The 13,742-nt window shown below is 41.7% G+C and overlaps 1 long non-coding RNA gene across 1 annotated transcript in view; it reads right to left on the bottom strand.

Annotated features, from left to right (window-relative positions):
* Positions 1 to 246: 246 nt before the first annotated feature.
* Positions 247 to 13,742, bottom strand: part of LOC129653396 (uncharacterized) — a 36,857-nt gene continuing 23,361 nt past the window's right edge. Inside the window, exons 2-3 of the long non-coding RNA XR_008715098.1 lie at positions 1,377 to 1,497; positions 247 to 883 (exon numbers count right to left, since the gene is read on the bottom strand). This is a non-coding gene — a long non-coding RNA (uncharacterized LOC129653396). The remainder of the gene's footprint in view (positions 884 to 1,376; positions 1,498 to 13,742) is intronic.

Raw genomic sequence — 13,742 nt, 5'->3', positions numbered from 1 at the left:
ACAGTCTAAGATTAATACCATGTTTGGACACTAGGAAAAGGAAAAAAAACTCTATTAGCACCTATAACATTCTTTAGCTATTTTTTCTTCAGGTTTTCTAAATAATATTTCTGATTATAATTTCTTAACTGTACCTCACTAAACTCCATTATTATTCCCTTTAGAAAACTAGCTTAAGTTTTCCTGGTAGATAATTATTATCTATAAAGATAGTTTTGTCTTTACTTTAAAATAGCTATATCATTTATTTCCTTTTCTTACTTTCCAAAAGGTTGGAATTTCCATATCAATATTTTAGAAATGAAAAAAGATGGGCCTTTTGTTTTTAGTGGGTTTTTTCCCCCTACAAATAATAATCAGGCTAGCTCTTGATTTAAATTAGATATTTGTACTTTAAGAAGTTTTGGGAATTCCCTGGTGGTCCAGTGGTTAAGACTTCAAGCCTCCACTGCAGGAGGCATGGATTTGGTCCCTGGTCAGGGAACTAAGATCCTACGTGCCACATAGAAGAAGGAAAAAAGAAGTCTTTATCCTGTTCTAAATCACTACATCTAACCTTTCCTTTTATATTAAATTTTTATTTGTGTTCTTATCTGATTGTTCTCTCCGACTGAGCAATATAACTTCAGTGACGTAGAGATGTGGCAATCACAGGTAGCCATGCCAGAAAACTTACATCATGAGTCATTTGACCTATATTTATTGATACAATTATCAAGAGAATCAAGGAAAGTACTTTAGCCTTTGTGCCGTCTTGTCATGAACTCTGTGGGATAAGGGTCACAAAATATGAAAACGCTGGGGAATCCTTCTATCCTTTCATTCATCCATTTGTTCAATTTGTTGAGCGCTGCTATGTGCCAGACGCTGTTTCAGTGCTGGGCTGTAGGAATGAACAAGACAGACTCCCGGTTCTCATAGGGCTTTCATTATAGAGAAGGTAAATTGTACGTTAACAAATAAGTGAGCAAGATCTTTGTAGATATTCTGTGAAGATAGCAAGACAAGGTGAGGCACTAGAGAGTGACTCATAGGGATGGGTTTATTTAGCCAAGGTGGTCAGGGAAGGCTGCTCCAAGGAATGATATTGAATAGACTTAAGTAACAAGGAGCCATCTATGTACGGATGATACTGAGGGTACTGATGGTGGAGGAAATAGCAAATGCAAAGTTTTTGAGATGAGAAGGACCTTGACGTTTTGGAAGAACAAAGAGAAGGCTGAGGGGCAGTGAACAGAAGGAGAATGCTAGAATATACATCTGCAGGGGTAGGAGGACCAGACGATGGTGACGAATCAGGGAAATCACTTTAAAGGATGAAAGTGAAGTTGCTCAGCTATGTCCGACTCTTTGCGACCCCATGTACTGTAGCCTACCATGCTCCTCCATCCATGGAGGAAAGAGCACTGGAGTGGGTTGCCATTTCATTCTCCAGGGGATCTTCCTGACCCAGGGATCGAACCCGGGTCTCCCATTTGCAGGCAGACGCTTTACAATCTGAGAGATTAATATAACACGTTCACTAAAATGAAACATTTAGAAGATTTACAAGACAAATTATAAACACTTAGACAACTAATTCACATCTTAAATCTGAAATAAGCCTAAATAAGGCGAATTAAGCTCTCCACTACATTCTGTTCCACACTGACAGTCTCATTTACTTGTACTTGCTCACCCTGAGTGGCAACAAAAATCTTGGACTGATAAACACATATTCCTGGGAGCAAAAATTTTTTATGCAACAGATTGTGAGCTGAGATCTTTTTTGGCAGTTTACTGAGGCCAGAGAGACACATCATCCCAACCAATTAGCCGTGGGCTTTGCAAAACTGAGGAATCACATCATCTATACTGGTTGCAACCTTCATGCTAAGTTAAACAAAACCACATGACTTAGTTCCTTTCTTCGTCCTCTTATTTGGAGAGGAAAAAGCAGCAAGTGAAACACTTTCAGTACCCACTGAAGTTATCCAAAAATAAAGTATGTAACAAATGGGGCTGGCTGACTCAGGGGGGTTACTCGCCATGTATCTTGATTTAGATTATGGGGCTATTTTTGGTTTGCATAACGGTCTGGCTGTTGTGGTCTCAGACCAGGCCGGGTACCCTCGTCAAAGCAGTGCTTTATCACAGCACAGATGCTTGTGGCAAAAAATGGGATAACTTTCTGTCCCTTTGTGAAAGAACTTACAATCCTAGTTGTGGCTAGATCCTGCTACCACGGCCTTCCAAGAGCTGCTCAAGTCTTTGTTATGTTTAAGTTTTAAAATTTCATATGGAGATCATGTTTTTGGAAAGAGCAGCTCACCAGTGAGATCTTTCTGGCCGTTCTGGTTTTCATGGTGATTAGAATGAGAAAGCAGCAGGGGCACCCTCCTCTACTCAATCATCAGAAGGTCATCTCTCCTTAGCATAGTGTCTGGGGCACAGTGACCTCTCAATAAATGTCATCTGATTAGGTTTGTATTTCACATTTGTGTGTGTGTGCTCAGTCACTTCGGTCGTGTTCAACTCTTTGCGACCCCATGGACTGTAGCCCACCAGGCTCCTCTGTCATGGGATTCTCCAGGCAAGAATAGCGGAGTGGGTTGCTGTTTCCTCCTCCAGGAGATCTTCCTGACCCAGGGATCGAACCCGTGTCTCCTTCGTCTCCTGTATTGCAGGTGGATTCTTTTACCGCTGAGTCACCGGGGAAGCTATTTTACATTTATTTGGCCCCAAAATGATTCTTGGGAAGTCTCTGGAGCATCTCTCGGAGACCAGTCCACAGAACTAGACCAGTCCATTTTTACTGGTCTCCAACAAAATGAGGAAAAGTTTTAAGGTTATCATTTATCATTTCTTGTCGGTTGCCTTTACTCTGATGTTTTTGTCCTGCCTACTAGGTTTTTCTTAAAGTTCACACTTTTTAGTAAAGAATGGTAGTAGTTGTTTTAAATGTTCTTATTTGGCAAATTAGATGGTAGCATCTTGATGCCCATCCCTTCAATTTTTTGAAAATTTACTGAGCCCAGAACTCTAAGTCTGGGAACCCCAATTCTGGATGTATACCACCTTTAGTTGTCTGGCTTCTCTGGTCTCCACTATAGTGTTTGGGATAGACAAATGCTCACTCAGTTAGAGCGATCATCAGTTTACATCCTTCTTCTATGTAATGTCTTATAACTGAAAGTTCAGAGACTTGCAAGGGAGGGAAAGTGTAAGGAAAAAGGAAGATTAGCTATTAGCATCACTAGTATTTATATTAGTATATTGGAGGGGCAGAAAATAAGACGAAATAAATAAAACATATACATTTCTAGGGTATGGAAGATCAGGAGGTTTTTCTAATGAGTGTGTCAACTTGTGAAATTTTTATAGTAATGTTTTTGTTATAATATGTAGTAATTATTTATTAAAGGCTTCTGTACTTTCAATGTTTGCTGTCCTCATTTTGCAAATATAAATGGTGCTTTAGGCATTCCTTTTAAGAAGTATTTAATACTGACAAGCAAATGTAGATTTCTTTCTACAAATTAAATCAGTCTAATTCATTGTTGAGATTATGCTTCTTGATATTAGTTATAAATAAGAATCTAAAATAACGAAGTAGCTATTTTTGTCTTAGCAGGACATCCTGGGTAGAGAACAGGACTCAGAAGTGTAGGTCTTGTCTTCAGATAAGCCCCTCGTTTACTGTTATCATGTTGGTAATACTGCTTAAGCTGCTTCTGTTTTGTTATTATAAATTTGAGTTAGTAAAATTTGTCGCTAATGGTCCATTGTCAAGGGTGCTGATGAAAACATATTACAAATGATGACCTGGAAGGTCATATAACTACCAGACTATTATCTGTAATAAACAATCATATAAAGAAAGAGTACCATTTGGAGAAGTAAGTTTGGAATGATGCTAATAGGAGCTACCACACAGCCAGTATTCACTAGGAACCAGTATTACGCTTAGTGCTTTATGAACATTGTCTGAACTAATCTTTTAGGAACCACTGTTACTAACTTCAACTCACAATTCAGGAAATTGGGGCTTTTGGAGATAATTCCCCTTGAGCAACAAATGCCAGGCCAGAGGCCTCTTGGGAGCCGGCAGCCGGCCTGTTCCCATGGAGCAGCCCTGACTCCCTCGGAATCTCTGTGCGGATGGGCTAGTGAGTGTGCATTTTCCCCCTCCAACACCGAATAAGGTAATATTTTCCTTTTTATTCCTCTAGTTCCTTATATAAAGAATTCTTAATTTCCCTTTGTCTTTGGTCACTTGACTTTCATTTCCTGTTTTGGGTTTTCTGCTTTTATCACTCTGAGCCTTCAGCATTGGTCTGCCTCACTCCCCTTCTAGGAGGATTTAAGTTCCAGTTTTTGGTGCTTTTTCCTTTGTGTTTCAGTTCCCTCCACAGTTTCGCAAATGAAGTTACCTTTTATGGCTTCCAACTCTTTTTTTTTTTCCACTGGAAGTTTTGTACTTTTCCTATATTTTTGGATATGTATATGTTTATCTTCAAGGGATTTCCTTTGGAGCCCTCTATATTAAACTTCAAACAGAATTTTCTGATTTAAGTGTTGTTATGTATTAGAACATTTTGTTGAAAACGGTTCTGTATGTCTACAGGTTTTTTGTTTGCTTTTGTTTTTTTTTATAAAGAAAGAATAAACAGTGACTGAAAGAAGAGGGATGAAGAATTTGAATGTCAACTTGTTGAAAGAGAGAGAGAAATTGATGGTCCTCTAGTCAGAGAATTCTGGACTATTCATATGATTCAATACCTAGAATAATAGAACTCAGAAACAGAAATGATCATCACAACATTAGGTACTTTGTTAGGTAAATTTTATTTTGCTTAGAAAAAAGGCCATTTTTCTATCCAGTATGCTTTTGATCCTTAATATTGGGAGTCCGGGTTCAAAATGGGCTTTCCTGGTGGCTCAGTGGTAAAGAATCTGGCTGCAATGCAGGAGACCCAGGTTCAATCCCTGGGTTGGGAAGATCCACAGAAGAAGGAAATGGTAACCCACTCCAGTATTCTTGCCTGGAGAATTCCACGGACAGAGGAGCGTGGTGGGCTACAGTCCATGGGGTCACAAAGAGTTGGACATGACAAAGCAACTAACACTTTCACTTCAGGTTCAAAATTATTTAATGAACTGGCCATGCCTCTGTAGCATATGGAACAAATACTGGACTGGGAGTAGGAGACCAGTGATCTAGTCTTGGTTTCACTAGTAACTAGCTGTGTGACTCCTCTCCGAGCATGTTTCCTTACTAGTAAGATAAGTTGAAAGGACTAGGGGACCTACCACTAAGGTCTTTTCATACTTTACAGTTCATAGTACAACACAATTGTTTTCCCCATTCCTGTGCAAATTAGGAAAATTCTCATTACTAAAAAAAGCTCTCTGGGGTAGCAAGGACCATCAGTAATTCCAGCCTTTCCACTGTTAGTTCTTGCTAAATAATACATTCAAGTTCCCCACATATGTGTTTATGAGCTATTTTCTGGAGAATGGTCTTTTCTGTTGTAATGTCCTCTCATGATGGTGACTTTATGGGAAGCAAATACCTTATTTAGATGTTAGATATCTGAGTTACCCTTACAGAAAGCAATGCATTTTGTTTTGTTTTTATTAAGCCATGGCTTTACTACTTAACCTGAAATATTTGATGCCAAAAATCTTCTTGTCTTTGAAAGCATATGCAACTCAAAAACTGTGGCTGACATTAAGCCAAATGTTCTGAAGAAACTAACAACTGTAGAAAAACTTCTCTGATTTCAGCACTGAAAAGCTAATGTTTTTGAAAAGATATAGCTAAGGAAGAGAGCCTGTATGTCTAGAAAAAAAGTCTGTGCAGGATTTTAAAATTGGGAGGGGTCTTGGCAATCAACTAGTTAACCTTCTACTCTGTGTGGGCATCAATTCCCAACATTTCTGCCATTTAGTCTGCTTTAATAGGTCTTGTGACAAGGAGTTTGAAAATGAAGGTGTTAGCTGCTCAGTCATGTTCGACTCTTTGCCACCCATGGGCTATAACTCGCCAGGCTCCTCTGTCCATGGAAATTCTCCAGGCAAGAATACTGGAATGGGTTGCCATTCCCTTTTCCTGGAATCTTCCCATCCAAGGACTGAACCCAGGTCTCCAACATTGCGGGCGGATTCTTTACCAAAATCTGAGCTACCAGGAAGCCCCAACAGGGAGTTTACTGCATCATATAGCTCATCCCATTGAAAGACAACTTTATTCATTGACAAATTCTTCTGGAAATACCCCTTGGGTTTGATGAAAGCCACTCTTAGCCACAAATTGTAGCATATTCTTTGTTTCAGGCCTGTTTCTTATGTTTGTATGATCAAGGTCAAAAGTATAAATGGAGAACCACAAGCCATATGTCTAAGTATCTAAATTAAGCTAAAAAACTGTTAAGTAAAGCATGTTCTATGTTTCTGCCTCGACAAATACACCTTCATATATTGCACCTCTGATGGACTGAATTGTATCCCCTACTAAATTCACATTTTGAAGCACTAACCCTCAGTATGACTATATTTGGAGATAGGGCCTTTAAGGAGGTAATTAAACAGGTCAAGAGAATGCGGTCCTAATCTAAGAATGGTGTGCTTATAAGAGGAAGAGACATCAGAAATCTTACTGCATGTGCACGGAAGAAAGGCCATGTGAGGACACAGCAAGCTATATGCAGCTATATGCAAACCAAAAAGAGAAGCCTCCTCAGAAACCAACCCCGTGGCACCTTGACCTTAGACTTTCAGCCTCCAAAACCAGGAGAAAATAAGCGTTGTCTAAGCCACCTAGTCTGTGGTATCTTACGACAATCCAAGCTGACTAATACAACATCCAAGTTGAAAAAGTAGGTGAAAGCTATGGTTTTCATATGGGCAAAGTATGAAAGACAACAGAATTTCCTGATTAGGGATATACCTAGGTGTTCTGTTGATTAGCTAACAATGCTGGATGAGTAATATAGACATACAGTCATCCCTCAGTATCCACGCTGACGGGTTCCAGGGCTGCCCATAGATACCAAAATTCATGGATATTATGTGGTGTAGTATTTGCATACATCCTATGTATATCCTCTCATGTTCTTTACATCATCTCAAGATTACTTATAATAACTACAATTAAACACTATGTAAATGGTTGTATATGGCTTATATGAAAAAGAGGAATTGTGGCAAAAACTCAAAAGCATTACCTCTGGAAAGAAGGATTCAGGATCTGGAGTGGAAAGAAAGAGTATTTTTTCTTCAAGAATCTATTGTAGGGACTTCCCTAGTGGTCTGATGATCAAGAATCCACTTTCCAAAGCAGGGGTTGCAGGTTTGACTCCTGGTAAGGGAAGTAAGATTCCACATGCCTCAGAGCAACTAAGCCCGCATGTGCTGTAACTGAGTCTGTGTGCTCTGGAGCCCGGGCACTGCAACTAGCCCTAGGACTGAAACGAAGACCCAGTGCAGCCAAAAAACCCCCAAACTATTGTATTCATGATATTTGAGAAGAAGGATTTGACAAGTGAATTTATTTTCTATTACCTAATGAATTTACTGCTTGTGCTCAAATCTCCTCATACTCAACTGAATACTTCACTCCGATGTTCGGGGCAGTAACTGACAAAATTTCTAGCAGGAGATGCGATGAGGTGTTTCCCTGGGATTGTGTTGGTCACCAGAGCAGATATGTAGGGTTATAGGCTACAGTAGGTTATGCTGAGCACCAGATATTGAGATAGAGGTGCTCGGGGATTCATTAGCACAGTGTGTGTTTGCAACACCCTCTGACTTCCCTGGTGGTTCAGACGGTAAAGCATCTGTCTACAATGCGGGACACCTGGGTTCGATCCCTGGGTTGGGAAGATTCCCTGGAGAAGGAAATGGCAACCCACTCCAGTACTCTTGCCTAGAAAATCCCATGGATGGAGGAGCCTGGTGCAAGCTACTGTCCACGGGGTCGCAAAGAGTCGGACATGATTGAGCGACTTCACTTTCACTTTCACTGAAACCTAGGATCCAGGGCGGAGGCCTCTGTTAGCTGGGACTAAGGAGGAGAGTGCCGTTTTATTTAAAACAAAACCTGTAGTAACATACTACATCTCTTAGACAACTCTGTATTTGGATTATTGGCTTCAGTTCAGTTCAGTTCAGTTCAGTTTCTCAGTTGTGTCTGACTCTTTGTGACCCCATGGACTGCAGCATGGCCAGGCCTCCCTGTCCATCACCAACTCCCGGAGTTTACTCAAAATCATGTCCATTGAGTCAGTGATGCCATCCCACCATCTCATCCTCTGTCATGCCCTTCTCCTCCTGCCTTCGATCTTTCCCAGAATCAGGGCTTTTCCAATGAGTCAGTTCTTTGCATCAGGTGGCCAAAGTATTGGAGTTTCAGCCTCAGCATCAGTCCTTCCAATGAATATTCAGGACTGGTCTCCTTTAGGATGGTTGCATCTCCTTGCTATCCAAGGGACTCTCAAGAGTCTTCTCCACCACACAGTTCAAAAGAATCAATTCTTCGGCGCTCAGCTTTCTTTATAGTCCAACTCTCACATCCATACATGACTACTGAAAAACCATAGCTTTGACTAGATGGATCTTTGTTAGCAAATTAATGTCTCTGCTTTTTAACATGCTGTCTAGCTTGATCATAGCTTTTCTTCCAAGGAGCAAGCATCTTTTAATTTCATGGTTGCAGTCACCATCTGCAGTGATTTTGGAGCCCCCCAAAATAAAGTCTGTCACTGTTTCCACTGTTTCCCCATCTATCTGCCATGAAGTGATGGGACCAGATGCCATGATCTTAGTTTTCTGAATGTTGAGCTTTAAGCCAACTTTTTCACTCTCCTCCTTCACCTTCATCAAGAGGCTCTTTAGTTCTTCTTTACTTTCTGCCATAAGGGTGGTATCATCTGCATATCTGAGGTTATTGACATTTCTCCTGGCAATCTTGATTCCAGCTTGTGCTTCTTCCAGCCCAGCGTTTCTCATGATGTACTCTGCATATAAGTTACATAAGCAGGGTGACAATATACAATATACAATATACAACCCTGATGGACTCCTTTCCTGATTTGGAACAAGTCTGCTGTTCCATGTCCAGTTCTAACTTTTGCTTCTTGACCTGCATACAGATTTCTCAGGAGGCAGGTCAGGTGGTCTGGTATTCCATCTCTTGAAGAATTTTCCACGGTTTGTTGTGATCCACACAGTCAAAGGCTTTGGCATAGTCAATAAAGCAGAAATAGATGTTTTTCTGGAACTCTCTTGCTTTTTCAGTGATCCAGCAGATGTTGGCAATTTGATATCTGGTTCCTCTGCCTTTTCTAAATCCAGCTTGAACATTGGGAAGTTCACCGTTCACATATTGCTGAAGCCTGGCTTGGAGAATTTTGAGCATTTTTGCTAGTGTGTGAGATGAGTGCAATTGTGTGGTAGTTTGAGCATTCATTGGCATTGCCTTTCTTTGGGATTGGAATGAAAACTGACCTTTTCCAGCCCCATGGCCACTGCTGAGTTTTCCAAATTTGCTGGCATATTGAGTGCAGCACTTTCACAGCATCATCTTTCAGGATTTGAAATAGCTCAACTGGAATTCCATCACCTCCACTAGCTTTGTTTGTAGTGATGTTTCCTAAGGCCCACTTGACTTTGAATTCCAGGATGTCTGGCTCTAGGTGAGTGATCACACCATCACAGTTATCTGGGTCATGAAGATCTTGTTTGTACAGATCTTCTGTGTATTGTTGCCACCTCTTCTTAATATCTTCTGCTTCTGTTAGGTCTATATTATTTCTGTCCTTTATTGTGCCCATCTTTTCATGAAATGTTCCCTTGGTATCTCTAATTTTCTTGAAGAGATCTCTAGTCTTTCCCATTCTATTGTTTTCCTCTATTTCTTTGCACTGATCACTGAGGAAGACTTTCTTATCTCTCCTTGCTATTCTTTGGAACTCTGCATTCAAATGGATATATCTTTCCTTTTCTCCTTTGCCTTTTGCTTCTTTTCTCAGCTATTTGTAAGGCTTCCTCAGATAACCATTTTGCCTTTTTGCATTTCTTCTTCTTGGGGATGGTTTCAATCACTGCCTCCTGTACAGTGTCATGAATCTCTGCCCATAGTTCTTCAGGCACTCTATCAGATCTAATCCCTTGAGTCTATTTGTCACTTCCACTGTATAATCATAAGGGAATTGATTTAGGTCATACCTGAATTGTCTAATGGTTTTCGCTACTTTCTTCATTTTAAGTCTGAATTTGACAATAAGTAGTTCATGATCTGAGCCACAGTCAGCTCCCAGTCTTGTTTTTGCTGACTGTATAGAGCTTCTCCCTCTTTGGCTGCAGAGAATATAATCAATCTGATTTCGGTGTTGACCATCTGGTGATGTCCATGTGTAGAGTCTTCTCTTGTGTTGTTGGAAGAGGGTGTTTGCTATGACCACCAGTGCATTCTCTTGGAAAAACTCTGTAGCCTTTGACCTGCTTTGTTTTGTACTCCAAGGCCAAATTTGCCTGTTACTTCAGATGTTTCTTGACTTCTTACTTTTTCATTCCAGTCCCCTATAATGAAAAGGACATCTTCTTTGGGTGTTAGTTCTAGAAGGTCTTGAAGGTCTTCATAGAACCGTTCAACTTCAGCTTCTTTAGCATTACTGGTTGGGGCATAGGCTTGGATCCCCGTGATATTGAATGGTTTGCCTTGGAAACAAACAGAGATCATTCTGTTGTTTTTGAGACTGCATCCAAGACTGCACTTTGGACTCTTTTGTTGATTATAATGGCTACTCCATTTCTTCTAAGGGATTCTTGTCCACAGTAGCAGATATAATGGTCATCTGAATTAAATTCACCCATTCCAGTCCATTTTAGTTCGCTGATTCCTAAAATATCAATGTTCACTCTTGCCATCTCCTGTTTGATCACTTCCAATTTACCTTGATTCATGGACCTAACATTCCAGGTTTCTATGCAATATTGCTCTTTATAGCATCAGATTTTATTTCCATCACCAGTCACATCCACAACCGGGTGTTGTTTTTGCTTTGGCTCCATCCCTTCATTCTTTCTGGAGTTATTTTTCCACTGATCTCCAGTAGCATATTGGGCACCTACCAGCCTGGGGAGTTCCTCTTTCAGTATCCTATCATTTTGCCTTTGCTTACTGTTCATGGGGTTCTCAAGGCAAGAATACTGAAGTGGTTTGCCATTCCCTCTTTCAGTGGACCACATTTTGTCGCAACTTGGTTGACTCCAAGATGTCAGAGTAGAAGGATGTGTACTCATCTTCTCCTGTGAGAACTCCAAAATTACAGCTCACTGCTGAACAACCATAGACAGGAGAATGTTGGACCCCACCAAAAAAAATGTCCCATGTCCAAAAGCAAAGGAGAAGCCCCAGCAAGATGGTAGAGTGGCAAAATCACATTTAGAATCAAATCCCATACCTGCCAGAGACACTCAGAGGGCTCAAACAAACTGTGTGTGCACCAGGACCTAGAGACCTCACAAAGACTGAGCCAGAACAGTGTTTGAGGGTCTCCTGAGGAGGTATGGGTCAGCAATGGCCTGCTGCAGGGGCTCTGGGTGCAGCAGACCTGGGAATGGCATAACCCCTCTTGGAGGAGGTTGCCATTAACCCCACAATAGAGCTGCCAGAACTTACACAGGACTAGGGAAACAGACTCTTGGAGGGCACAAACAGAACCATGTGCACACCAGGACCCAGGAGAAAGGAGCAGTGACCCCACAAGAGAGTGACCCAGACTTGCCCATGAGTGTCCAGGAGTTTCTGGGGAGGCGTGGGTCGGCAGTGGTCTGCCGCAGGGCTGGGGGCACTGACTGCAGCAGTGCATCATGGGACCTTTTGAAGGAGGTCCCCATTATCCTCATTACCTCCACCATAGTTTGGCCCCAGGTAAACAACAGGGAGGGAACACAGCTCTGCCCATCAACAGAAAATTGGATAAAAGATTTACTGAGCATGGCCCTGCCCATCAGAACAAGAACCAGTTTCTGCCTCAGTCAGTCTCTCCCACCAGGAAGCTTCCGTAAACCTCTTATCCTTCTCCATCAGAGGGCAGACAGACTGAAAACCACAATCACAGAAAACTAGCCAATCTGATCACATGGACCACAGCCTTGTCTAACTCAGTGAAACTATGAGCCATGCAGTGTAGAACCACCCAAGACGGACAGGTCATGGTGGAGAGTTCTGACAAAGCATGGTCCACTGGAGAAGAGAATGGCAAACCACTTCAGTATTCTTGCCTTGAGAACCCCATGAATGGTCCATCCCTCAAAACTTTTAAAATGCTAATGGAAGGAGTAGTGATCCAGTGTTTAGGGTGGAGAAGGTGAAAGTGAAAGTCGCTCAGTCGTGTCTGACTCTTTGATATCCATGATCTATACATCCCATGGAATTCTCCAGGCTGGAATACTGGAGTGGGTAGGCTTTCCCTTCTTCAGGGGATCTTCCCAATCCAGGGATGGAACCCAGGTCTCCTGCATTGCAGGTGGATTCTTTACCAGTTGAGCCACAAGAGAAGCCCAAGAATACTGGAATGGGTAGCCTATTCCTTCTCCAGCGGATCTTCCTGACCCAGGAATTGAATCAGTGTCTCCTGCATTGCAGGCGGATTCAGGGTGGAGAAGGAGTAGGTAAACTTTAAGAATCTGGAAGAGTGCTCTAGGGGGCAAAACTAGGGAGTTCCTTGTGAAAAGGCGGATTATGATAGGAACTCATCCTATGAAGCATGCATGGGGATTTTCACTTGGCAGTTGTTCTAGAGATCACTGCAAATAACAGAGGCTGGTGGGGGAACTGTGAAATGTGGGGTTACTCAATTTAATGTGACTGGAAAAGCTAGGGGATAGCTGATGAGACCAACATAACAGTGGTATAGAATAAGCTCTCTTGTCTTGAAGAGACTAGATTGTTTTTCTCTTAAACATCTGATGATCTAAGGAAGCTGTCTAAAATGAGGTTAGGCAATCTATCATATGACCCAAAGTCACCCAGCTCAGACTCCCATTTGAAAAATGGAAATTCTGAAAACTCATGTTTACATCACAACGATGTGGTGAAGGCACAATAGAACAAAACAAAAAAGGCTTAAGGCTTAAGTTTTGGCAATTCAAGTACTCTGTTATTTAAAAGCCACGTGACACATGGAACCACAGAATTAGAAGGAATCTTAAAGGTCACTGAGCCCCCTCATTTTCCAGATGAGGACACAAACAAGGACCCAGGGACCAGTATAGTTCTCCCAGCTAGTCAGAGGGGCAGTAGGCCTAGAACCCAGGTTTCCCAAGTCCATGCTCAGGCTGTGTTCCTGCCTCAACTCCCGTAGAATGTTTACTGTTGGTGGTCTGATATTTGCCCATCCTATGCCACTGCCCTCTTTTTTTTAAGAAATCATTTTAATTTCTTTATTTTTGACTGAGCTGGGTCTTCTTTGCTGCCTGCACACTTTCTCTCTGCGGTGAGCAAGGGCTACTCTCTGGTTGCGGTGTGTGGGATTCTCACTGCAATGGTTTCTCTTGCAGAGCACAGGCTCTGGGCGTGGATGCTCAGTAGTTGTGGCGTATGGGCTTAACTGCCCTGCAGAATGTGCAATCTTCCTGGACCAGGGATCGAACCTGTGTCCCCTGCATTGGCAGGTATATTCTTAACCACTGGACCTTTAGGGGAGTGCCACCAATGCCCTCTTTTAAAAGTACTTTCATGTTTATCTTTTCCC

The sequence above is a fragment of the Bubalus kerabau genome, chromosome 5, assembly GCF_029407905.1.
Source record: "Bubalus kerabau isolate K-KA32 ecotype Philippines breed swamp buffalo chromosome 5, PCC_UOA_SB_1v2, whole genome shotgun sequence".
NCBI classification, from domain to species: domain Eukaryota; kingdom Metazoa; phylum Chordata; class Mammalia; order Artiodactyla; family Bovidae; genus Bubalus; species Bubalus kerabau.
This window is presented reverse-complemented; position numbering and strand designations above follow the sequence as displayed.